This window comes from Triticum aestivum, chromosome 4B, assembly GCF_018294505.1.
Source record: "Triticum aestivum cultivar Chinese Spring chromosome 4B, IWGSC CS RefSeq v2.1, whole genome shotgun sequence".
Taxonomy (NCBI): Eukaryota; Viridiplantae; Streptophyta; class Magnoliopsida; order Poales; family Poaceae; genus Triticum; species Triticum aestivum.
The window spans coordinates 105070424-105097635 of record NC_057804.1 but is presented as its reverse complement, the minus strand read 5'-3'; positions in this window follow the sequence as shown (position 1 = coordinate 105097635).

Here is a 27212-nt window from a genome sequence, read left to right as displayed (position 1 = left end):
GCATAAAGGATCTAAACATATGATCTTCCACCAAGTAAACCAACTAGCATCAACTACAAGGAGTAATCAACACTACTAGAAACCCACAGGTACCAATTTGTGGTTTTGATACAAGATTGGATACAAGATATGAACTAGGGTTTTGAGAGGAGATGGTGCTAGTGAAGATGTTGATGGAGATTGACCCCCTCTCGATGAGAGGATCGTTGGTGATGACGTTGGTGATGATTTCCCCCTCCCGGAGGGAAGTGTCTCCGGCAGAACAGCTCCGCCCGAGCCCTAGATTGATTCTGCCAAGGTTCCGCCTTGTGGCGGTGGTGTTTCGTCCTGTAAGCTTGCCCATGATTTTTTCCAGGGGAAGAGTGATGATATAGCAGAAGATGGATGCCAGAGGCCCACCATGGAGCCCAGGAGATAGGGGGCCGCGCCCTACAGGGGGGTGCGCCCTCCTGTCTCCTGGACAGGGTGTGGGACCCCTGGCCCATTTCTTTCGCTCATAAATTCTTATTAAATCCAAAAGGTTATTTCATGGAGTTTCAGGACTTTTGGAGTTGTGAAGAATAGGTTTCCTATGTTTGCTCCTTTTCCAGCTAGAATACCAGCTGCCGGCATTCCCCCTCTTCATGGTAAACCTTGTAAAATAAGAGAGAATAGCCATAAGTATTGAGATATAATGTGTAATAACATCCCATAATGCAATAAATATTGATATAAAAGCATGATGCAAAATGGACGTATCACTCCCCACCGGGAGTGAGTAATTCCTTCGTAGGCTCGCTGGTCAGTGAGGAGTTGGATGAGATTCATCATGTAATCGAGTTAGTTTTGTTAGGGCTTGATCCCTAGTGTCCATTATGTTCTGAGATTGATGTTGCTATGACTTTGCCATGCTTAATGCTTGTCGCTTTGGGCCCGGGTGCCATGATTTCAGATCTGAGCCGTTTATGTTATCACCATTATATCTATGTTCTAGATTTGATCTTGCAAGTTATAGTCACCAACTACATGTTATGATTCGGCAAACCCAGAGTGACAGAAATCAGGACACTTCCCGGTGATGACCGTAGTTTGAGGAGTTCACATATTCACTGTGTGTTAATGCTTTGTTCCGGTTCTCTATTAAAAGGAGGCCTTAATATCCCTTAGTTTCTAATAGGAGCCCGCTGCCACAGGAGGGTAAGACATAAGATGGCATGAAAGTTCTTTCCATAGCCAAGTATGACTATTTACGGAATATATGCCTACATTATACTTATGAACTGGAGCTAGTGCCATATCGCCCTAGGTTATGACTGTTATATGATGAATATCATCCAACAAATTCTCTGATCCAATGGCTACAAATTTCTCTCATATTGTTCTTGCTAAGTTACTACTAGTATTGTTACTATTGTTGTTGCTACTACTATCAAAACTATCATACTACTTTGCAACTGATCACTTTGCTGCAGATAATTAATCTCCAGGTGTGGTTGAATTGACAACTTAGCTGCTAATACTTGCAAATATTATTTGGCTCCCCTTGTGTCGAATCAATAAATTTGGGTTGAATACTCTACCCTCGAAAACTGTTGCGATCCCCTATACTTGTGGGTTATCAAGACCTTTTTCTGGCGCCGTTGCTGGGGAGCATAGCTATATTTGTTGAGTCACTTGGGACTATTATCAAATTATCACTATGAAGAATCTGAAGGATGCTAAGACTAAGATTTTCCCTCTAAGACAAGAGGAGGTAAGGATCTGCCATCCAACTCCACTTTAGATTCACCTTCTATTATAAGTAGACTTGCAACACCACCACATGTTATCAATTCTGATATGTTGCAAGTTATTGATGAAGAGCCTAAAACTGAAAATCTCGAAACACCCGTTACAACTAGTTCTCTTAGATATGAATTGCCAAAAGTACCGGAAGGTTATGTTATGGATGAGGAGGCAACTAGAGACATTCTTACTTGTAAGGATAGAGATGATTTGGAAAAATTATTATGCAAGTATAAAGAAAAGACTTTGAATGCTAAAATGAAATGTGATCCTTAGTTTGCTACTTCACCTATCTTTGTTGATGATAAGGATTATGAATTCTCTATCGACCCAGAGTTAATTACTTTGGTTGAATCTGATCCTTTCCATGGTTATGAAATTTGAAACTGTTGTGGCACATCTTACTAAGTTGAATGACATAGCCACCCTTTTTGCTCATGATGAGAAGATCCGCTATTATTATATTCTCAAATTATTTCCGTTCTAATTAAAGGGTGATGCTAAGTCTTGGTATAATACTCTTGCTCCTGGTTGTGTGTGTAGTCCCCAGGATATGATTTATTACTTCTCTAGAAAAAAAATTCCTGCTCATAAGAAACAAGTTGCCTTACAGGAAATATTTAACTTTGTGCAAATTGAAGATGAGAGTCTCCCACAAGCTTGGGGGAGGCTTATTCAATTGCTTAATGCTTTGCCTGATCATCCTGTTAAGAAAAATGAAATACTTTATATCTTCTATAATGGACTAACCGATGCTTCTAGGGATTTCGTAAATAGTTGTGCTGGTTGTGTTTTCAAGGAACAAACTGTTGAACAGGCTGAAGAATTATTGAATAACATATAGAAAAATTATGATGATTGGATCCTTCCTGAACCACCACCTAAACCTACTCCAAATAAGATGGGTATCTTATATCTCAGTCCTGAAGATATGCAAGAGGCAAAGGAATCTATTAAGGAAAAGGTAAGCAGAGGATGTTAAAATTTTACCACCTATCAAAGAAACACATGGGCTTGAAACACCACCACCACCTAAGGTGGTAGAGGTAAATTCTTTAGTAAAGTTCGATGAAGATGATATTCCTTATAATAAACATCCTAGTCAATGCCTTTATGAGTTTGATAATTACATTAGAAAGCAAGATCACTTCAATGCAAATGTTATGAAACAATTGAAATATAATTCTGATATGATTGCTCTCTTGAGTGACTTGTTATTTAGAATCTCAAATGATGTTAGAGGTGTAGGGAAGCATGCCTCTATGGTTCAAACACAATTAGAACAAGTTGCTAAATCTCAAAGAGAGTTGTTAGATGAAATGAATAATAATATCAATGATCATGCGGTTAGAGTAATGGCTAGAGGAGGTAGAATGACTCAGGAACCACTTTATCCTGAGGGACACCCAAAAAGAATTGAAAAAGACTCTCAAAGAGTTAACACTGATGCACCTAGTCCTTCTAAAAAGAAAAAGAAAAAGAAAAATGATAGGACTTTGCATGCCTCTAGTGAACCTAAAGTAGAAAAACCTCCCGATAACGATAATGAAGTCCCTATTTCTGATGCTGAAACTCAATCTGATAATGAACACTCACCTTCTGATGATGAAAAAGACAATAATGAGGTTCATGAAAACACTCAAACAAATAATAAAGAACCAGACAATGATGTTGAAACAGAACCAACAGTTGATCTTCATAACCCACAACCCAAGAATAAAAGATATGAAAAAGAGACTTTGTTGCTAAAGAACAAGGTAAGGAAAGAGAACGATGGGTTCAAAAACTTATGCCCTTTCCACCTAAGTCAAACAAAAAAGAAAGATGATGAAGAATTTGAACGCTTTGCTGAAATGCTGAGGCCTATCTTTTTTGCGCACTCGCTTGAGTGATATCTTAAAAATGCCTCCTTATGCAAAATACATGAAAGACATCATCACCAATAAGAGAAAAATACCGGAAGCTGAAATCTACACCATGATTGCTAATTATACTTTTAAGGATGGAGTGCCTAAAGAACTTGGAGATCTGGGAATACCAACTATACCTTGCTCCATCAAAAGAAATTATGTGAAAACTACTTTATGTGATTTAGGAGCTGGTGTTAGTGTTATGCCTTTCTCATTATATAAAAGACTTGATTTGAATAAACTCACACCTACCGAAATATCTTAGCAAATGGCTGACAAATCAACTGTCATACATATCGGTATTTGTGAGTATGTGCCCGTTGTTGTTGCTAATGTTACTATCTTAACTAACTTTGTTATACTTGAGATGCCCGAGGATGACAACATGTTGATTATCCTTGGTAGACCTTTCTTGAATACTGCATGGGCTGTTATTGATTGCAATAAAAGCAAGGTCACTTTTCATATCAATGCTAATGAGCATACGATGCACTTTTCAAAGAAACAATTCCAAGCGAATGGTATTAATGTTATTGAGAAATCTCTGACAATCACTATTGGAAGTTTTCAACTACCTCTACCTACTGTCAAAAAGAAATATGAAATGCTTATTATTGGGGACATTCATATCCCCATTGAGGTAACTTAGTGTTTCACGAAAGTTCTTCCGTTTCATGCCAATTGGAAGTGGTTGTTAATAAGACTTAATCAACCTTAATGGATCATTTTTGAGAAGTATGAAGTTGACGAATTTAGTGAGCACTAACTTCTGTCCTTACCCTTTGTTTTCTGTTTTTATTAGTTAAATATAAAATAAAATGCCAGGTTTTGTCTGTTTTCTGAGTTCCCCGTGCAATAAAAAAATGACCCAAAACATAAAAGTTCTCAGAATGCTTTGATATATCTCCAACGTATCTATATTTATGAAGTATTCATGTTGTTATATTATCTTTCTTGGATGTTTTACAATCATTTTATAGCAACTTCATATAATTCTATGGGACTAACCTGCTGACATAGTGCCGAGTGCCAGTTGCCGTTTTTGCTTGTTTTTTACATCGCAGAAAATCAATACTAAATGGAGTCCAAACGCAGCGAAACTTTTTAGAGATTTTTTTTGGACGAGAAGACATCCAGTGGGCCAAAGAAGTACCAGAGGGATGCCCTGAGGGCGGCACAACCCACCTGGGCGCGCCTGGTGGGTTGTGCCCACCTCGATGGCCTCCCGCATCGCCTCTTCGTCCTATAAATTGCCAAATATTCCAAAAACCCTAGCGAAGACCCTAATTTCCGCCGCCGCAAGCCTTTGTAGCCACGAGATACCAATGTAGACCCCATTCTGGCACTCCGCCGGAGGGGGAAATCATCATCGGTGTCCATCTTCACCATCCCGGCGGCCACCGTGATGAGGAGGGAGTAGTCCACCCTCGGGGCTGAGGGTTTGTACCAGTAGCTATGTGTTTAATCTCTCTCTCTCTCTCTCTCTCTCTCGTGTTCTTGAGATGTCACGATCTTGATGTATCACGGGCTTTGTTAATATAGTCGGATCATATGGTGTTTTCCCTTCTCTATCTTGTGATGAATTGAGTTTTCCCTTTGAGATTTCATTTTATCGGATTGAATACTTTTATGCATTTGAGAACACTTGATGTAAGTGTTGCTATGAATACCCGTGGTGACAATGGGGTATTGATAACCCACAAGTATAAGGGGTCGCATCAGTTTTCGAGGGTAGGGTATTCAACCCAAATTTACAGATTCGACACAAGGGGAGCCAAAGGATATTGGAAGGTATTAGCAGCCGAGTTGTCAATTCAACCACACCTAGAGATTAATTATCTGCAGCAAAGTGATTAATAGCATAGTAATATGATAGTTTTGATGATAGCAGCAGTAGTAATGGTAACGGTAATAGTGATAGCACTGATATTGTAGCAGTAACGATAGCGGTAGCAATAGTAGTAACTTAGCAAGAACAATATAAGGTAAATTCGTAGGCATTGGATCGGTGACTCGTTGGATGATATTCATCATGAGACAGTTATAACCTAGGGCGATACGACACTAGCTCAAGTTCATAAATATAATGTAGGCATGTATTCCGTAAATAGTCATACGTGCTTATGGAAAGAACTTGCATGACATATTTTGTCCTGCCCTCCCGTGGCAGCGGGGTCCTATTGGAAACTAAGGGATATTAAGACCTCCTTTTAATAGAGAGCAGTAACAAAGCATTAACACACAATGAATACATGAACTCCTCAAACTACGGTCATCACCGGGAGTGGTCCCGACTATTGTAACTCCAGGCTTGCCGGATCATAACACGTAGTAGGTGAGTATAACTTGCAAGATCGGATATAGAAAATGGATATAATGGTGATAACATAAATGGTTCAGATCTAAAATCATGGCACTCGGGCCCAAAGTGACAAGATTAAGCATGGCAAAGTCATAGCAATATCAACCTCAGAACATAGTGGATACAAGGGATCGGGCCCTAACAAAACTAACTCGATTACATGATGAATCTCATCCAACTCCTCACCGACCAGCGAGCCTACGAAGGAATTACTCACTCCTGGTGGGGAGCATCATGGAATTGGCGATGGGGATGTGTTGGTGATGACGAAGATCGAAGATCCCCCTCTTCGGAGCCCCAAACGGAATCAAGATTTGGCCTCCCGATGAATAATAGGAGACGGCGGTGGTTCCTTCTCGTGAAACGCGATAATTCTTTCTCCCTAATTTTTTATGGAATAATGGGATTTTATAGCGTCAGTTTCAGGGTCAGTGGGGCCACTAGGTGGGCAGCACCCACCTGGGCGCGCTAGGGGGGCAGGCGCGCCCTGGTGGGTCATGCCCACCCAGGTGCCCCCTCTAGTAGCTCTTGGCTCCAAAAATTCTCTTTATTGATATAAAAAATACTCGCAAAGTTTTGTTCCATTCCGAGAACTTTTATTTCTGCACAAAAACAACACCATTATAGTTCTGCTGAAAACAACGTCAGTCTGGGTTAGTTTCATTCAAATCATGCAAATTAGAGTCCAAAATAAGAGGAAAAGTGCTAGGAAAAGTAGATACGTTGGAGACGTATCAACTCCCCTAAGCTTAAACCTTTGCTTGTCCTGAAGCAATTCAGTTCATAAACTGAAAGTGAAAAAGAAATTTTTTTGTGAACCCTTTTGCTCTTGTTTCATAAATAAGCTTAAATAGCACCCACGTGTTCAGCAAGGATTATAACTAACCATGTTGACAATAACTCTTAAAAATTATATTAACTCATATCAATGACATAAACAACTAGAGAGCAATAATAAAATATCTCAAATAGCAACACGTTGTCAAAAAAAACCATGATATAATATGACAATAGTGGTATCTCGCTAGCCCTTTCTGAGATCGCAAAACATAAATGCAGAGCACCCCCAAAGTTCAAGTAGCGACTAAACATTGCAATTCAAGGTAGAAAAGATCTAGTCATGATGCACCCAAAATTAGCTATACACAATGCATCAGCATGACAACAATGCTCTCAGGTTCCGACGCTCATTTGAGAAGGTGATGACACAACATAAAAGTAAATAGATAGTCCCTTCGCACAGGGAAGCAGTGATTTGCAGAGGTTCCAGAGCTCAAGTTTTTAAGACAGAGATAAATGATATTTTGAGACATGCACCCTTCTCATTCACTTTACGACTATTAGTTATCAATATCTTCCATGCAAAACATGCTAGTGGCGGTTCCCAAGCGGAAATGAAAAGGTTATGACTCCATTGGGAGTTTTTGTTTGATTATTTGTAAGCTCTTTTCTTTTTGCAGTTTGGGACTGTGCATCCCTATTACCGCCCTTTTCTCGTGCGATGGCGAGTGAATAAACACTCGACCTGAGAATAACCCGCTTAGCATGGAAGGTATCGACTACCTCCTGTCGTTCCATGAATGATCCAGGCACACAAAAAGGATATTTATTTGAAGTTTTTAGAGATGGCACATGCAAATTTACTTAGGACGGCATGGTAATACCGCATATAGGTAGGTATGATGGACTCATGTGGAATAACTTGGGTTTCAAGTTTTTGATGTACAAGCAGAGTTCCCACTTAGTGCAGGCGAAGGCTAGCAAATAGGTTGAGAAGCGGCCAGCTAGAGAGCAACAACGGTCATGAACATGCATTATGCATAAGTAACATTGGATACTAGCATGAGTAGGATATGAACACCATGAACATAAATATCATAGAGGCTATGTTGGTTTTGATTCAACAACATGCATGAACATGTGCCAAGTCAATCCACTCGAACATTGAGGGGAGGATAGCATATCATCATACTACATCACAATCATTTTAACGCAATGTTGATATCCAAGATAAGTCATTATTCACTCCTAGCTACTTGTGCATGGCATGAGAAACTATAATCTCTAATTGTCATTGCAAACATGTTTGATCGTAATAGGCTGAATCATGGATACTAGGTTAAACATATTTACAAAAACAGAGCAAGTCGAGTTCATACCCGTTTCTCTCTGCCAAGGCCAGTTCATCTAATATCGTCATTATTTCCTTTCACTTGCACGATCGAACAATTTGAAATAATAATAGTGCAAGAGTGTCGTGGACTAAGCTGGAATCTGCAAACATTTTATTCAAGAGGAGAAGACAAGGTAATATGGGCTCTTTGTTAGACAACAATAATGCAAATGAGAGCCACAACATTTTCATCGTGGTCTTCTCCTCGGTATTACTCGATAAAAAGAAAACAAATTTAGAGAAACACAATGAAATATTTTTGGGAGTTTTTGGTTTTTCGAAAGTAAGAAAATGCAAAAAAAAGGGAAAAACAAAAACAAGAAAAAGTATTTACACGGGAGAGCTCCCAACAAGTAAAAGAAGAACAAGGAAATCTTTTTGGGTTTTCTTTTATTGTTATAATAATTTAAACTAGGAAGAAAAATCAAAAAGAAGCAAGAAACATATTTTTGGGTTTTTCTCAAAGTTTTTCAAACACACAAGAAGAAAGCGAGAAAAATAATTTAAGCAAGGATGATACATGAAAAAGTGTGGACACCGATAACTGGAATGAAATGTGTGAACATGAATGTAATTTTGGTGGGAATACGTACTCCCCCAAGCTTAGGCTTTTGGCCTAACTTGGTAATCAGTCAGTAGCTTGGATGGTAGTCGGTGTTGTAGCTCACGGAGGCTCTTAGTGTTGATGCCTCGGCCTGTCGTGCTGCCTCCACTGCTGCGTTGTGAGCTCGAGCCTCGCTCTCAAGAACAAAATATCTTCCGTTGCTGTGATAGTCAAAAAGAGTAGGTGCAAGCAAATATGTGTGCACAACAGATGTTTGGTTAAACAACAGATTGTAAGTGAAGTTATGAATTTTTCCTTTGAGGATCTTATGACTTTTTAAAGCATCAAAATCTAAGTACTGCGTGGGTAGGATAGGGTCAAAGGTCAAAGGTGAAACACCCAGCCCTCGTGCTAAACGCGTGGCATAAATTCCGCCATAGAAATAGCCATTGTTAGCGTTATGCTGCAGTCTGCGTGCAACAATCGCTCCAAGGTTATAACTCCTTTCACCGGTGAGAGCGGTGCGTATGAGGCTCAAGACTGGAGCACAAAGCGTACTATAGTCTTGCTTGCCTACTATACATTTTCCATTAAATAATGCGAAGTACTGAATTGCAGGAAAATGTATGCTCTTTATTCTTCCTTCATCACTCCCCTAGTTTCACCAAAGCAAAGACTAGTCAAGAATACTTCAAACTCATACCTAGATGGCTCATCGAGCGAACCCCAGAATGGGATTTTGCAGAGGTGAGGAAACCTTTCTAGAGAAATGGTAAATGGATTATCATAAAGTTTAAAATACGCCCTAGACTCACGGGGAAAGAATTTAAATTCTTTGACAAATGATTCGGTGAGGATGAGGTGTTGGTCGCACTTATCTGAAATGTAGGGACTGAGCTCGGCATTGTGAACATATTGCTCAAATTCCTCCCTAATACCCACTCTCACCATGTAATCGTTGCATGGTGATACGTCTCCAACGTATCTATAATTTATGAAGTATTCATGCCATTATATTACCATTCTTGGGTGTTTTACAATCATTTTATAGCAACTTTATATCATTTTTTGGGACTAACCTATTAACGCAGTGCCCAGTGTTAGTTGTTGTTTTTTACATCGCAGGAAATCAATATCAAACGGAGTCCAAACACCGCGAAACTCCTTGGAGAATTTTTATGGACCAGAACACCCAGGATGGGCTAGAGCAGCACCTGGGGGGGTGCCCCGAGGGGGGCAGAACCCACGAGGGCACGCCTGGGCCCCCAGGCGCGCCAGGTGGGTTGTGCCCACCTCGGTGGCCTCCCGCACCCCTTCTTCGCCCTATAAAATCCCAAATATTCCAAAACCCTTGGGGGTAGCCCTAGATCAGAAGTTCCACCGCTGCAAGGCCTCTGTATCCACGAGATCCAATCTAGACCCCGTTCCAGCACCCTACCGGAGGGGGGGATCGTCACCGGTGGCCATCTTCATCATCCCGGCGGCCACCACGATGAGGAGGGAGTAGTCCACCCTTGGGGCCGAGGGTTTGTACCAGTAGCTATGTGTTTAATCTCTCTCTCTCTCTCTCTCTCTCTCTCTCTCTCTCTCGTGTTCTTGAGATGTCACGATCTTGATGTATTGCGAGCTTTGTTAATATAGTCAGATCATATGGTGTTTTCCCCTCTCTATCTTGTTGTGATGAATTGAGTTTTTCCCTTCGAGATTTCATTGTTATCGGATTGAATACTTTTATGGATTTGAGAACACTTGATATATGTCTTACAATTTAATACTCGTGGTGACAATGGGGTATCGTATTGATTCACTTGATATATGTTTTGGCACTCAACTCGCGGATTCCCGAGGTGACATTGGGTAATCTATGCATAGGGGTTGATGCACGTTCTTGTCTTTGTTTCTCCGGTAGAAATCTTGGGGCACTCTTTGAAGTTCTTTGTGTTGGATTGAATATTATAAATCTGAATTCGCTTTGGTGTTATTTTAGTACGAACTCTATGATAGATCGAACGGAAAGAATAGCTTTGTGTTATTTTACTACGAACTCTTGAATAGATCAAACAGAAAGAATAGCTTTGGAGTGATTCTTCATCGCACTTTGAGGGATGGTTATATTGTCCAATTGTGTTAGCATTGTTGAGAGATTGCACTAATGAAAGTATGCACCCTAGGCCTCATTTTCCAACATTGCAATACCGTTTGTGCTCCGTTTTACTATTTACTACCTTGCTGTTTTTTATTGTTTGCACTACAAAAACTGATATCTACTATCCATACTGCACTTTTATCACCATCTCTTCGCCGAACTAGTGCACCTATACAATTTGCCATTGTATTGGGTGTGTTGGGGACACAAGATATTTCTTGTATTTGATTGCATGGTTGCTCAAGAGAGACTATCTTTATCCTACACCTCCCATGGATTGATAAACCTTAGGTCATCCACTTGAGGGAAAATTGCTATTGTCCTACAAAACTCTGCGCTTGAAGGCCCAACACAAGTCTACAAGAATAAAGTTACATAGTAGACATCACATGGCCATAAGCATGTTTTGGTGGTGGCACTTCAAATGGAACTTTCGCTTGGTTCAGCATAGGACCGACGAATGGAGCTGCTGCTAGAAGATGCCCTCGAGGATCTCCTCCTCGAAGAACTCCTTCCAAAGAAGTTCATAATATTCGCGTATAATTTTCTGAAAAATTTTGGTCACAAAAAATTTATTAACAAAACTTCACAAGAATGATAGCAACTACTCATAGAGATGTATAGAGGCCATAGCAAGCATTCAAACTACTTAGAACTCTAAGAATTCAACATTCAAGCTCATCTAAAGCAGCACCAAGTGTAGCTAATTATTCTAAATATAAACCACTAAAACAAAAACTAATTGGACACATGGAGGAGTCACATACCAAGCAACAAATCCCCGAAATAGTTTCGGAAATGGAGCTTCAAGCAAATAGATCGAAATCCGCGGTTTTGGGAGCAAGAACATGAGAGAGAGAGTGATAGTGATTTTTTCTGGGTGAGTGGAGTGATGTGGGAAGAAGAAGTAAGTGAGAGGGCCCACGCGGGGACCACAACCCACCAGGGCGCGCCTGGGGGTCCTAGCGCGCCCAGGTGGGTTGTGACCACCTAGTGCACCTCCCTTTGATATTATTTGCACCAAAAATTCAGAAATATTCAGAAAAAAATCATATCAGATTTTCAGAGCATTCTGAGAACTTTTATTTTGGGTCATTTTTAATTGCACGAAAAACTCAGAAAACAGACAAAGCATGGCATTTTATTTTATTTAACTAATAAAAATAGAAAACAAAAGGTAGGGACAGAAGGTAGTACTCATTAAATTCATCAACTTCATACCTCTCAAAAATGATCCATTAATAAGGTTGATCAAGTCTTATTAACAACCACTTTTGATTAATATGAAACCGAAGAACTTTTGTAAATCACTAAGTTACCTCAATGGGGATATGAATATCCCCAACAATAAGCATTTCATATTTCTTTTTAATAGTAGGTAGAGGTAGTTGAAAACTTCCAATAGTGATTGTCGGAGATTTTTCGATAACATTAATACCATTCACTTGGAATTGTTTCTTCAGAAAGTGCACAGTATGTTCATTACCATTGATATGAAAAGTGACCTTGCTTTTATTGCAATCAATAATAGCCCCGGCAGTATTCAAGAAGGGTCTACCAAGGATAATAGACATGTCGTCGTCTTCGGGCATATCAAGTCTAACAAAGTCAATCAAAATAGTAACATTAGCAACAACAACACGCACATCCTCACAAATACCAATAGGTGATAACCCACAAGTATAGGGGATCACAACAGTTTTCGAGGGTAGAGTATTCAACCCAAATTTATAAATTCCACACAAGGGGAGCCAAAGAATATTTGAAGATATTAGCAGCTAAGTTGTCAATTCAACCACACCTGGAGATTAATTATCTGCAACAAAGTGATTAGTAGCACAGTAGTATGATAGTTTTGATGATAGCAGCAGTAGTAACGGTAACAGTAACTGTGATAGTAGTGATATTGTAGCAGTAACGATAGCAGTAGCAGCAGTAGTAACTTAGCAAGAAAAATATAAGATAAATTCGTAGGCATTGGATCGGTGAGTCGTTCGATTATATTCATCATGAGAAAGTTATAACCTAGGGTGATACGGCATTGGCTCTAGTTCATAAATATAATGTAGGCATGTATTCCATAAACAGTCATACGTGCTTATGGAAAGAACTTGCATGCCATCTTTTGTCCTACCCTCCCATGGCAGTGGGGTCCTAATGGAAACTAAGGGACATTAAGGCCTCCTTTTAATAGAGAACCAGAACAAAGCATTAGCACATGGTGAATACATGAACTCCTCAAACTATGGTCATCACCGGGAGTGGTCCCGACTATTGTCACTCCAGGGTTGCCAGATGATAACACGTAGTAGGTGACTATAACTTGCAAGATCGGATCTAGAACATGGATATAATGATGATAACATAAACGGTTCAGATCTGAAATCATGGCACCCAGGCCCAAAGTGAGAAGCGTTAAGCATGGCAAAGTCATAGCAACATCGATCTCAGAACATAGTGGATACTAGGGATCAAGCCCTAACAAAACTAACTCGATTACATGATGAATCTCATCCAACTCCTCACCGACCAGCGAGCCTACGAAGGAATTACTCACTCCCGATGGGGAGCATCATGGAATTGGAGATGGAGATGTGTTGATGATGATGAAGATCGAAGATCCCCCTCTCCGGAGCCCCAAACAGACTCCAGATCTGCCCTCTCGAGGAAGAACAGGCCTTGGCGGTGGCTCCGTCTCGTGAAACGTGATAATTCTTGCTCACTAATTTTTTTCTGGAAATATGTGATTTTGTAGTATCAGGGGGTCGTCTGCGGGGCCACCAGGTGGGTACAACCCACTTGGGCGCGCCAGGAGAGGGGCGCGCCCTGGTGGGTTGTGCCCACCCAGGTACACCTCTCCTGCAGGTCTTGGCTCCAGAAATTCCTATTAGTGATATAAAAAATCCTCGCAAAGTTTCGTTCCATTCCAAGAACTTTTATTTCTGCACAAAAAGAACACCATGGTAGTTCTGCTGAAAACAACGTCAGTCCGGGGTTAGTTTCATTCAAATCATGCAAATTAGAGTCCAAAACAAGAGGAAAAGCGTGAGAAAAGGTAGATACGTTGCAGACGTATCAACTCCCCCAAGCTTAAACATTTTCTTGTCCTCAAGCAATTCAGTTGATAAACTGAAAGTGAGAAAGAAAAACTTTTATGAGCTCTTTTGCTCTTGTTTGTATAAATAAGCTTAAACAGCACCCAGGTTTTTAGCCAACATTATAACTAACCTTGTCAACAATAACATTTAAATATTATAATGATTCATATCAATGGCATAATCAGCTAGCGAGCAATAATAAAATATCTCAAACAGCAAAACGTTGTCAAAACAACCATAATATAATATGACAATAGTGGTATCTCTCTAGCCCTTTCTGAGACCACAAAACATAAATGCGGAGCACCTCCAAAGTTCAAGCAGCGACTAAACATTGTAATTCATGGTAGAAAAGATCCAGTCATGATGCACCCAACATTAGCTACACCTAATGCATAAATCATGACAGCTGTGCTCTACTCAGCTGGTGGCGCTTGTTTTAGAAGGTGGTGACACAACATAAAAGTAAATAGATAGTCCCTTCGCCGAGGAAAGAAGTGATTTGCAAAGGTGCGAGAGCTCAATTTTTAAAACAGAGATAAATGATATTTTGAGACATGCACCCTTCTTATTCACTTCACGATCATCAGTTATCAATATCTTCCATGCTAAGGATGCCAGTGGCGGTTCCCAAGCGATAAAAGTAAAGGTTTACTCCCCCTCCACCATCAATCACACTCCACGGCTTGTCCGAAACAACGGGTGTCGTCCATACCAACATCAGTCTCGGGGGAGTTTTGTTCAATTATTTGCATTTTTGAGTTCGGGACTGGGAATCCCTATTACCGCCCATTTTCTCGTGTGATGGCGAGTGAATAAACACTTCACCCGAGAATAACCCGCTTAGCATGGAAGATACCGACCACCTCCTGTCGTTCCATGAATGATCCAGGCACACAAAAAGGATAATTTTTAAAAGTTTTTAGAGGTGGCACATGCAAATTTACTTAGGACGGTAGGGTAATACCGCATATAGATAGGTATGGTGGACTCATCTGGAATAACTTTGGGTCCAAGGTTTTTGATGTACAAGCAGAATTCCCACTTAGTATAGGCGAAGGCTAGAAATTTAGATTGAGAAGCGGCCAGCTAGATAGCTACAACGATCATAACCATGCATTATGCATAAGTAACATTGGACACTAGCATGAGTAGGATATGGACACCATGAACATAAATATCATAGAGGCTATGTTGGTTTTGATTCAACTACATGCATGAACATGTGCCAAGTCAAGCCACTCGAACATTCAGAGGAGGATACCATACCATCATACTTCATCACAATCATTTTGACGCTATGCTGATATCCAAGATAAATCATTATCAACTCCTAGCTACTTATGCATGGCATGAGAAACTATAATCTCTAATTGTCATTGCAAACATGTTTAATCATAATGGGCTGAATCATGGATACTAGGTTAAACATATTTGCAAAAATAGAACAAGTCGAGTTCATACCAGTTTCTCCCTGACACGGCCAGTTCATTAGATGTTGTCATTATTGCCTTTCACTTGCACGACCGAATGATATGAAAATAATAATAGTGCAAGAGTGCCATGGACTAAGCTGGAATCTGCAAACATTTTATTCAACAGGAGAAGACAAGGTAAAATGTGCTCTTATTAGTTCAACAATTATTCATATGAGAGCCACTCAACATTTTCATCATGGTCTTCTCCTTGGTACAACTCAAATAAAAGGAAAACAATTTCAGAGAAACACACTGAAATATTTTTGGAGTTTTTGATTTTCTAGAGCGGGCAAATAAAAGGGAAAAACAAAAATGAGAAAAACTATTTACACGGGAAAGCTCCCAACAAGCAAAAGAAGAATAAGGAAATATTTTTGGATTTTCTTTTTAATACTACTACTAAGCATGCATAGAAAGTAAATTACTACAACTAATTTTTTTATTTTTTCTAAAGTTTTTCAAACACACAAGAAGAAAGCAGGAAAATAAATCTAAGCATGGATGATACAATGAAAAAGTGTGAACACCAACAAATAGAATGATAAGTAGACATGAATATAGTGTCGGTGGGAACACGTACTCCCCCAAGCTTAGGCTTTTGTCCTAAGTTGGAAATCGATCAGTAGCCTGGAGGGTAGAAGTCTGTGTGGAAGCTCACAGAGGCTCTCGGTGCGGATGCCTCGGCACGCCGTGCTTCCACCACTGCTGCGTTATGAGCTTGGGCCTCGCTCTCAAGAACAAAATATCTCCCCTTGCTGTGATAATCAAAAAGAGCAGGCGCAGGCAAGTGTGTGTGCACAACAGAGGTTTGGTTAACAACAAATTATAAGTGAAGTCATGAATTTTTACCTTTGAGGACCTTATGGCTTTTTAAAGCCACAAAATTTAAATACTGCGTGGGTAGGATAGGGTCAAAGGGTAAAGGTGAAACACCCAACCCTCGTGCCAAACGTGTGGCATAAATTCCCCCATAGAGCCAGCCATCGTTCGCATTATTCTGAAGTCTATGTGCAACAATCGCTCCAAGTTTATAGTGCCATTCACCAGTGAGAGCGGTGTGAATGAGGCTCAAGCCTGGCGCACAAAGTATGCTACAGTCTTGCTTGCCTACTATGCATTTCCCGTTAAATAATGCAAAATACTGAATTGCGGGAAAGTGGATGCTCTTTATTCTGCCTTGTGTCACTCCCCTATTTTCGCCATAACAAAGGCTAGTCAAGAAGGACGCGTACTCAGCCCTTGGTGGTTCATCAAGCGAACCCCAATATGGCAGTTTGCAATGGTAAGCAAACTTCTCCAGAGAGATGGTAAATGGATTATCATAAAGCTGAAAAGACACCCTAGACTCACGAGGGGAAAATGTAAATCCTTTCACAAATGTCTCAGTGAGAAGTTGGCGTTGTTCACACTTATCTAAAAGGTAGGGACCAAGGCCAGCATTGTGAATATATTTCTCAAAGTCCTCCTTAATTCCCACACACTCCATATATTCATCGCAAGGCCATAAGCATGTTTTGGTGACGGCATCACGCGTGGAACTTTCACTTGGTTCCACATAAGACCGGCGAGCAGAATTGTCACTAGAAGATGCCCCCGAGGATCGTCTCCTCGAAGAGCTCCTTCCAAATAGGTTCATCGTGTCCGCGTACAATTTTCTGAAAATAAAATTTTTGAGGTGACAAAAATTTGTCAACAAAATTGATAGCAACTACTCCTGGTGATACATAGAGGCCATAGCAAGCATTCAAACTACTTAGAACACTAAGAACTCAACATGCAAGCTCATCTACAACAGCACCATGAGTAGCTAATTATTCAAAGTATAAACCACTAAAAAAACTAATTGGACAAATGGTGGAGTCACATACCAAGTAACAATCCCCCGAAACAGTTTCGGAAACGGAGCTTCGAGCTAGGAGATCGAAATCCGTGGTTTTGAGCTCAAGAACACGAGAGAGAGGAGCAGTGGGAATTTTTTTTGAAGGTAAGTGATGATGTGGGCTAAAGAGATAAGTCAGAGGGCCCACATGGGGACCATAACCCACAAGGGCGTGCCTGGGGGTCCTGGCGCGCCCAGGTGGGTTGTGCCCACCTGGTGCACCTCCCTCTGGTATTATTTGCACCAAAAATTCATAAATATTCAGGAAAAAAATTGTATCAGGTTTTCAGAGCACTCTGAGAAATTTTATTTTTGAGTCATTTTTATTGCACGGGAAATTAGAAAACAGACAAAACATGGCCTTTTATTTCATTTAACTAATAAAAACAGGAAACAAAAAGTAAGGACATAAGGTAGTGCTTACTAAATTCATCAACTTCATACCGCTCAAAAATGATTCATTAATAAGGTTGATCAGGTCTTATTAACAACCACTTTCGAGTAGCATGAAACCGAAGAACTTTCGTAAATCGCTAAGTTACCTCAATGGGGGGATATGCATTTCCCCAACAATAAGCATTTCATATTTCTTTTTGACAGTAGGTAGAGGTATTTGAAAACTTCCAATAGTGATTGTCGGAGATTTTTCAATAACATTAATACCATTCACTTGGAATTGTTTCTTCGGAAAGTGCACCGTATGCTCATTACCATTAATATGAAAAGTGTATTGCTTTTATTGCAATCAATAACAGCCCCTGCAGTATTCAAGAAGGGTCTACCAAGGATAATGGACATGTTTTCATCCTCGGGCATCTCAAGTATAACAAAGTCAGTCAAGATAGTAACATTAACAACTACAACTGGCACATCCTCACAAATACCGATAGGTATGGCAGTTGATTTGTCAGCTATTTGCAAAGATATTACAGTAGGTGTGAGTTTATTCAAATCAAGTCTTTTATATAAAGAGAAAGGCATAACACTAACACCAGATCCCAAATCACATAGAGCAGTTTTCACATAATTTCTTTTAACGGAGCAAGGTATAGTTGGTATTCCCGGATCTCCAAGTTTTTTAGGTACTCCATCTTTAAAAGTGTAACTAGCAAGCATGGTGGAGATTTCAGCTTTCGGTATTTTTCTCTTATTGGTGATGATGTCTTTCATATACATTGCATAAGGAGGCATTTTCAAGATATCAGTCAAGCGAGTACGCAAAAAGACTGGCCTCAGCATTTCAGCAAAGCATTCAAATTCTTCATCATCTTTCTTTTTAGTTAACATAGGTGGAAAGGGCATAGGATTTTGAACCCATGGTTCTCTTTCCTTTCCAAGTTTTCTAGCAACAAAGTCTCTTTTATCATATCTTTTATTCTTAGGTTGTGGGTTATCAAGATCAACAACTGGTTCTATCTTAACATCATCATCTGGAGGTTTTTCTATTTGAGGTTCATTAGAGGTAGGCAAAGTCTTATCATTTTTCTTCTTCTTTTTCTTTTTAGAATGACTAGGTGTAGTGGTGTTGTTCCTTTGAGAATCTTGTTCAATTCTCTTTCGGTGTCCCTCGGGATAAAGTGGTTCCTGAGTCATTTTACCTCCTCTAGTTGCTATTCTAACAGCAAAGTCACTTATATTATTGCTCATTTTGTCAAGTAACTCTCTTTGAGATTTAGCAACTTGTTCTAGTTGAGTTTGAACGATAGAGGCATGTTTTCCTACACCTCTAACATCATTTGAGATTCTAAATAACAAGTCACTTAAGCGACCAATCATATCAGAGTTGTATTTCAGTTGTTTCATAACATTTGCATTGAAGTGATCTTTCTTTCTAATGTAATTATCAAACTCATAAAGGCATTGATTAGGATGTTTATTATGAGGATCTTCACTATCTTTGAATTTCATTAAAGATTTTACCTCTACCACCTTGGGTGGTGGTGGTGCTTCAAGCCCATGTATTTCTTTGATAGGTGGTAAATTTTTAACATCCTCGGCCTTAATACCTTTTTCCTTCATAGATTTCTTTGACCCTTGCATATCTTCAAGACTGAGATATAAGATACCCTCTTCTTTGGAATGGGTTTAATAGGTGTTTCAGGAGGAGTCCAATCATCATAAATTTTCAATATGTTATTCAATAATTCCTCAGCTTGCTCAACAGCTCGTTCCCTGAAAACACAACTAGCACAACTATCTAGGAAGTCCCTAGAACCATTGGTTAGTCCATTATAGAAGATATCAAGTATTTTATTTTTCTTAAGAGGATGATCAGGCAAAGCATTAAGCAATTGGAGAAGCCTCCCCCAAGCTTGTGGGAGACTCTCTTCTTCAATTTTCACATAGTTAAATATTTCCTACAAGACAGCTTGTTTCTTATGAGCAGGGAAATGTTTTTTTAGAGAAGTAATAGATTATATCCTGGGGACTACACACACAACCAGGAACAAGAGTGTTGTACCAAGCTTTAGCATCACCCTTTAATGAGAACGGAAATAACTTTAGAACATAGTAATAGCGAATCTTCTCATCATGAGCAAAAAGGGTAGCTATATCATTCGACTTAGTAAGATGTGCCACATCAGTTTCAGTCATAACCATGGAAAGGATCTGATTCAACCAAAGTGATTAACTCTCGGTCGACAGAGAATTCATAATCCTTATCAGCGATAACAATAGGTGAAGTAGCAAACTTAGGATCACATTTCATTTTAGCATTCAGAGATCTTTCTTTATACTTGCACAATAATTCTCTAGATAATCTCTATCCTTACAAGCAAGAATATCTCTAGTTGCCTCCTCACTCATATTATAACCTTCTGGTACCTTTGGCAATTCATATCTAGGAGGACTAGTTCTTATAGGTGTTTCAAGATTTTCATTTTCAAGTTCATCATCAGATTCAAAAATATCATGTTGTCTTACTTTAGCAATTTGTTCATCAAGAAATTCACCTAGTGGCACATCATCATCAAGCAAGGTACTAGCATCATCATGAGTAGCATTCATAGTAGAAATAGCATCATCAATAAGTTGCAACATATCAGAATTAATAGCATGTTGTGGATTTGCAAGTTTACTTATAACATAAGGTGAATCTAAAGCAGAAATGGATGGCAATTCCTTACCTCCCCTCGTCTTTGAGGGAAAAATCATAGTCTTAGCATCCTTCAGATTCTTCATAGTGATAATATGATAATAATCCCAAGTGACTCAACAAATATAGCTATGCTCCCCGGCAACGGCGCCATAAAAAGGGATGATAACCCACAAGTATAGGGAATCGCAACAGTTTTCGAGGGTAGAGCATTCAACCCAAATTTATAGATTCGACACAAGGGGAGCCAAAGAATATTTGAAGGTATTAGCACCTGACTTGTCAATTCAACCACACCTGGAGATTAATTATCTGCAGCAAAGTGAGTAGTAGCATAGTAGTATGATAGTTTTGATGATAGGAGCAGTAGTAACAGTAATAGTAACAATGATAGCAGTGATATTGTAGCAGTAACGATAGCAGTAGCAACAGTAGTAACTTAGCAAGAACAATATAAGGTAAATTTGTAGGCATTGGATCGGTGACTCATTGGATGATATTCATCATGAGAAAGTTATAACCTAGGGCGATACAGCACTAGCTCCAATTCATAAATATAATGTAGGCATGTATTCCGTAAATAGTCATACGTGCTAATGGAAAGAACTTGCATGACATCTTTTGTCCTACCCTCTCGTGGCAGTTGGGTCCTAATGGAAACAAAGGGACATTAAGGCCTCCTTTTAATAGAGAACCGGAACAAAGCATTAGCACACGGTGAATGCATGAACTCCTCAAACTATGGTCATCACCGGGAGTGGTCCCGACTATTGTCACTCCGAGGTTGCCGGATTATAACACGTAGTAGGTGACTATAACTTGCAAGATCGGATCTAGAACATGGATATAATGATGATAACATAAACGGTTCATATCTGAAATCATAGCACCCAAGCCCAAAGTGACAAGCCTTAAGCATGGCAAAGTCATAGCAACATCAATCTCAGAACATAGTGGATACTAGGGATCAAGCCCTAACAAAACTAACTCGATTACATGATGAATCGCATCCAACTCCTCACCGACCAGCGAGCCTACGAAGGAATTACTCACTCCCGGTGGGGAGCATCATGGAATTGGCGATGGAGATGTGTTGATGATGACGAAGATCGAAGATCCCCCTCATCGGAGCCCCAAACGGACTCCAGAACAACCCTCCCGAGGAAGAACAGGGCTTGGGGCGGCTCCGTATTGTGAAACGCGATAATTTTTTCTCCTTGATTTTTTCTGGAAATATGTGATTTTATAGTATCAGCGGGTCGTCTGTGGGGCCACCAGGTGGGTACAACCTCCCTGGACGTGCCAGGAGAGGGGGGCGCACCCTGGTGGGTTGTGCCCACCCAGGTGCCCCCCTCCTGCAGGTCTTGGCTCCAGAAATTCTTATTATTGATATAAAAAATCCTCGCAAAGTTTCGTTCCATTCCGAGAACTTTTATTTCTGCACAAAAACAACACCATGGTAGTTCTGCTGAAAACAGCGTCAGTCCGGGGTTAGTTTCATTCAAATCATGCAAATTAGAGTCCAAAACAAGAGGGAAAGCATGAGAAAAAGTAGATACGTTGGAGACGTATCAATAGGTATGGCAGTTGATTTATCAGCCATTTGCAAAGATATTTCAGTAGGTGTGAGTTTATTCAAATCAAGTCTTTTATATAAAGAGAAAGGCATAACACTAACACCAGCTCCCAAATCACATAAGGTAGTTTTCATATAGTTTCTTTTAATGGAGCAAGGTATAGTTGGTATTCCCGGATCTCCATGTTTTTTAGGTACTCCATCTTTAAAAGTATAATTAGCAAGCATAGTGGAGATTTCAGCTTCTGATATTTATCTCTTATTGGTGATGATGTCCTTCGTATACTTTGCATAAGGAGGCATTCTTAAGATATGAGTCAAGCGAGTTAGCAGAAAAACTGGCCACAATACTTCAGCAAAGCGTTCAAATTCTTCATCATCTTTATTTTTAGTTGCCTTAGGTGGAAAGGGCATAGGTTTTTGAATCCATGGTTCTCTTTCCTTTCCATGTTTTCTAGCAACAAAGTCTCTTTTATCATATCTTTTATTCTTAGGTTGTGGGTTATCAATATCAACAGCTGGTTCTATCTCAACGTCATCATCTGGTTCTTTATCATTTGGTTGAGTGTCTTCATGAACCTCATCATTATCTTTTTCATTATCAGAAGGTGAATTTTCATTACCAGATTGAGTTTCAGCATCAGATATAGATACTTCATTATCATTATCAGGAGGTTTTTCTATTTCAGGTTCACTAGAGGCATGGAAAGTCCTATCATTTTTCTTCTTCTTCTTCTTCTTCTTCTTTTTCTTTTTAGAAGGACTAGGTGTAGTGGTGTTATTTATTTGTGAATCTTGTTCAATTCTCCTTGGGTGTCCCTCGGGATAAAGTGGTTCCTGTGTCATTTTACCTCCTCTAGTTGCTACTCTAACATCGAAGTCACTTATATTATTGTTCATTTCATCAAGTAACTCTCCTTGAGATTTAGCAACTTGTTCTAGTTGATTTTGTACCATAGAGGCATGTTTTCCTACACCTCTAACATCAATTGAGATTCTAAATAACAAGTCACTTAAGCGAGCAATCATATCAGAGTTGTATTTCAATTGTTTCATAACATTTGCATTGAAGTGATCTTGCTTTCTAATGTAATTATTAAACTCATAAAGGCATTGACTAGGATGTTTATTATGAGGATCATCACTATCATTGAATTTCACTAAAGATTTTACCTCTACCACCTTGGGTGGTGGTGGTGCTTCAAGCCCATGTATTTCTTCAATAGGTGGTAAATTTTAAACATCCTCGGCTTTAATATCTTTTTCCTTCATAGATTTTTTGCCTCTTGCATATCTTCAGGACTGAGATATAAGATACCCCTCTTCTTCGGATTGGGTTTAATGGGTGTTTCAGGAGGAGTCCAATCATCATAATTTTTCAATACATTATCAATAGTTCTGCAGCTTACCCAATAGTTCGCTCCTTGAAAACACAACCAGCACAACTATCTAGGAAATCCCTAGAAGCATCAGTTAGCCCATTATAGAAGATATCAAGTATTTCATTTTTCTTAAGAGGATGATCAGGCAAAGCATTAAGCAATTGGAGAAGCCTCCCCCAAGCTTGTGAGAGACTCTCTTCTTCAATTTGTACAAAGTTAAATATCTCCTGCAAGGCAGCTTGTTTCTTATGAGCAGGGAAATATTTTTCAGAGAATTAATAAATCACATCCCGGGGACTACGCACACAACCAGGAGCAAGAGTACTGTACCAAGCTTTAGCATCACCCTTTAATGAGAATGGAAATAACTTGAGAATATAGTAATAGCGAGTCTTCTCATCATGAGCAAAAAGGGTGTCTATGTCATTCAACTTAGTAAGATGTGCCACAACAGTTTCAGTTTCATAACCATGGAAAGGATCAGATCAACCAAGTAATTAACTCTGGGTCGACAGAGAATTCATAATCCTCAACATCAATCACAATAGGTGAAGTAGTAAACTCAGGATCACATTTCATTTTAGCATTCAGAGATATTTCTTTATACTTGCATAATAATTTCTCTAGATCATCTCTATCCTTACAAGCAAGAATATCTCTAGTTGCATCCTCACTCATAGTATAACCTTCCAGTACCTTTGGCAATTCATATCTAGGAGGACTAGTTCTAGTGGGTGTTTCAAGATTTTTAGTTTCAAGTTCATCATCAGATTCAACAATATCATGGTGTCTTACTTTAGCAATTTGTTCATCAAGAAATTCACCTAGTGGCACATCATCATCAAGCAAGGTACTAGCATCATCATGAGTAGCATTCATAGCAGAAGTAGCATCATCAATAACTTGCGACATATCAGAATTAATAGCATGTTGTGGTGTTGCAAGTTTAGTTATAACAGAAGGTGAATCTAAAGCAGAACTGGACGGCAGTTCCTTACCTCCCCTCATCTTAGAGGAGAAAATCTTAGTCTTAGCATCCTTCAGATTTTTCATAGTGATAATATGATAATAATCCCAAGTGACTCAACAAATATAGCTATGCTCCCCGGCAACAGCGCCAGAAAAAGGTCTTGAGAACCCATAAGTATAGAGGATCGCAACAGTTTTCGAGGGTAGAGTATTCAACCCAAATTTATAGATTCGACACAAGGGGAGCCAAAGGATATTCGAAGGTATTAGCAGCTGAGTTGTCAATTCAACCACATGTGGAGATTAATTATCTGCAGCAAAGTGATTAGTAGCATAGTAATATGATAGTTTTGATGATAGCAGCAGTAGTAACGATAACGGTAATAGCGATATCAATGATATTGTAGTAGTAACGGTAGCAGTAGTAACTTAGCAAGACCAATATAAGGTAAATTTGTACGCATTGGATTGGTGACTCGTTGGATGATATTCATCATGAGACAGTTATAACCTAGAGTGATACGACACTAGCTCCAGTTCATAAATATAATGTAGGCATGTATTCCATAAATAGTAATACGTGCTTATGGAAAGAACTTGCATGACATCTTTTGTCCTACCCTCCCATGGCAGCAGGGTCCTATTGGGAACTAAGGGATATTAAGGCCTCCTTTTAATAGAGAACCGGAACAAAGCTTTAACACACGGTGAATACATGAACTCCTCAAACTACGGTCATCACCGGGAGTGGTCCCGACTATTGTCACTCCGGGGTTGCCAGATCATAACACGTAGTAGGTGACTATAACTTGAAAGATCGGATCTAGAACATGGATATAATGGTGATAAGATAAATGGTTCAGATATGAAATCATGGCAACCGGGCCCAAAGTGACAAGCATTAAGCATGGCAAAGTCATAGCAACATAAATCTCAAAACATAGTGGATACTAGGGATCAGGCCCTAACAAAACTAACTCGATTACATGATGAATCTCATCCAACTCCTGACCAACCAACGAGCCTACAAAGGAATTACTCACTCCGGGTGGGGAGCATCATGGAATTGGCGATGGAGATGTGTTGGTGGTGACGAAGATCCCCCTCTCCAGAGCCCCAAATGGACTCCAGATCTGGCCTCCCAATGAAGAACAGGAGACGGCGGCGGCTCCGCTTCGTGAAACGTGATAATTCTTTCTCCCTAATTTTTTCTGTAATAATGGGATTTTATAGCGTTGGTTTCAGGGTCAGCAGGGCCACCAGGTGGGCAGCACCCACATGGGCGCGCCAGGGGGGCAGGCGCGCCCATGTGGGTTGTGCCCACCCAGGTGCCCCCTCTCGTACCTCTTGGCTCCAGAAATTCTCTTTATTGATATAAAAAGTCCTTGCAAAGTTTCATTCTTTTAAATAGTAGTCATAACTTTGGATAAAAAGTTAGGGTTTACATCTTATTGCTTGAGTTTATTCCTCTACATCATGTCATCCTACTTAAAGTGTTACTTTGTTCTTCATGAACTTAATACCCTAGATGCAGGCAGGAGTAGGTCGATGTGTGGAGTAATAGTAGTAGATGTAGACAGGAGTCGGTCTACTTGACACGGACGTGATGCCTATATTTCATAATCACTACCTTGGATATCGTCATAACTTGGCGCTTTTCTATCAATTGCTCGACAGTAATTTGTTCACCCACCGTATTATTTGCTATCTTGAGAGGAGCCTATAGTGAAACCTATGGCCCCCGGGTCTATTTTCCATCATATTAGTTTCCGATCTACTATTTTCTATCTTATAAGTTTCCGATCTACTATTTTGCAATCTTTTACTTTTCAGATCTATAAACCAAAAAACCCAAAAATATTTTATCTTTTGTTTATCTATCTCTATCAGATCTCACTTTTGCAAGTGACCGTGAAGGGAGTGACAACGCCTTTATCGCGTTGGGTGCAAGTGTTTGATTGTTTGTGCAGGTATTGGTGATTTGTGCGTTGTCTCCTACTGGATTGATACATTGGTTCTCTAACTGAGGGAAATACTTATCTCTACTTTGCTGCATCGCCCTTTCCTCTTCAAGGGAAAAACCAACACAAGCTCAAGAAGTAGCAGGTGCTGCTATAGATGAGATTGCATGTTATATTCTTAGAGTTCTAAGTAGTTTGGATGCTTGATATGGCCTCTATGTGTCCCCATGAGTAGTTGTGATCATTCTTGTAAAGTTTTGTTAAGAAAAATTTTGTGGACTAAAAAAATCAGAATTTTGTTCATAGGAAAAAGATGAGTATCTTTAGGAAGTTTGCTTTCAAGAAGAACTCCAAGGGAGTTATTGGGGAGTCATCTGATAGTGATCTCCGTATTCGTAGAATGGCAGAGGTACGGCTGTGCGAATGGCCGCATAAACCATTCATGTAGGGAGCCGAAATCCATCAAGAGTTTGCACAATATGATGCTAATGTTGGCCTCACCGACTTCATCGCAGATGAATGTGAACGGTGTCATCTCCCACAAATTCCTTTGTGCAAAGCTTTCATTTCTTGAGTAGGAATAATCCCCTGAGGTGCGGTTTAACTTATATGTTGAACCCCATCAGACACCGCTTACTGAATTTTGTGACATATGCTTGCTCCCTTCTGATGGTGGTTTAGTAGAGCCTAGGCCCATGGAGTTTGATGGTTTTTACCATACTCTGACATTGGGGGTGAGAGAGGGGTATCGGGTGTCACCGCCACTAGCTTACATTTTCCTGTCGTGCATTATTTTGCTCTATTCATTGCAAAATGTTTGCTTGCTAGAGAGAAGGTAGGTGAACTTAGTGCCCCAGACTTCACTGTTTTACG